This window comes from Theobroma cacao, chromosome 9, assembly GCF_000208745.1.
Source record: "Theobroma cacao cultivar B97-61/B2 chromosome 9, Criollo_cocoa_genome_V2, whole genome shotgun sequence".
Classification (NCBI taxonomy): Eukaryota; Viridiplantae; Streptophyta; class Magnoliopsida; order Malvales; family Malvaceae; genus Theobroma; species Theobroma cacao.
Genome location: NC_030858.1, coordinates 30,341,697 through 30,342,297, shown reverse-complemented (window position 1 = coordinate 30,342,297; position 601 = coordinate 30,341,697).

The following is a 601-nucleotide window of genomic DNA, read 5'->3' as shown; positions in this document are numbered from 1 at the left end:
CGGATTTTCATCTGTAGCTATTTTCTTTACTACAATCTCACCTTTAGAAATAATCTCTCGAACGAAGTTACACTTGACTTGGATGTGTTTGGTTCTCTCATGAAACATCTGATTTTTAGTCAAATGTATAGCACTTTGACTATCACAAAACACAACTGTTTGTGTTTGTTCAAAACCAAGATCACTAACCAAGCCTTTAAGCCACAAAGCCTCCTTCACTGCCTCGGTCACAGCCATATATTCAGCTTCAGTTGTAGACAAAGCAAAGGTTGATTGAAGAACTGCTTTCCAACTGATTGCAGATCCTGAGAGAGTGAACACATACCCCGTTTGAGATCTTCTACTATCTAGATCACCAGCAAAATCTGATTTGGAGAAGCCAACCACATTACGACTAATGTTTGCACCTCCTTCACACACTAAGCCAACTTCAATAGTAACTTTAGGTGTTTTCACAAGCTCCCATGTTTGATCCCAGTGTAGAGACTCAATCTTCTTAGAAGACTCGACATATATAATTTTCTCATGATAAAAGTAAGGCTCTTCAATCTCTACTTCCACAAATAAAACATAAGAATCAAAATCACCATCAATACAAGTA